This window comes from Penaeus monodon, chromosome 30, assembly GCF_015228065.2.
Source record: "Penaeus monodon isolate SGIC_2016 chromosome 30, NSTDA_Pmon_1, whole genome shotgun sequence".
Taxonomy (NCBI): Eukaryota; Metazoa; Arthropoda; class Malacostraca; order Decapoda; family Penaeidae; genus Penaeus; species Penaeus monodon.
The window spans coordinates 32,812,835-32,813,386 of NC_051415.1; positions in this window are offsets into that span (position 1 = coordinate 32,812,835).

Consider the following 552-nt stretch of genomic DNA (forward strand, 5'->3'; position numbering starts at 1 on the left):
GTTCCCCCTACTCCTATTTTCTTAGAAAACGTCTCTCGGCCATTTTAGAATTAGCGAGCGTACTCTTAAGTTCTCTAAAGGATGAGGTTGGTTTCATGTTGCCCGAGAAAGCTTGTTTGCATAACGATAAAAAACAATTTGGGGCTGTGATGTACCCATACAGTCCGAAGGAGGGAATTTACTTCGGTTTTGGAGGCGAACTATACTTTATATTGGGGTTTGAAATAGGGATTGAAATTGGGGTCTGAAATTGGTATTGAAATGGGGTCCTATATTGGGGTCTGAAATTGGGGTCTTATATTGGGGTTTGAAATAGGGATTGAAATTGGGGTCTGAAATTGGTATTAAAATGGGGTCTTATATTGGGGTCTGAAATTAGGGTCTTATATTGGGGTTTGAAATTAGGGATTGAAATTGGGGTCTGAAATTGGGAATTGAATTTTGGGTCTTATAATGGGGTCTTAAATGGGGTTTGAAATTGGGGTCTTAAATGGGGATTGAAATTGGGGTCTGAAATTGGGGATATCTTTCGTTTCTTTTTGTTCGAGTTCC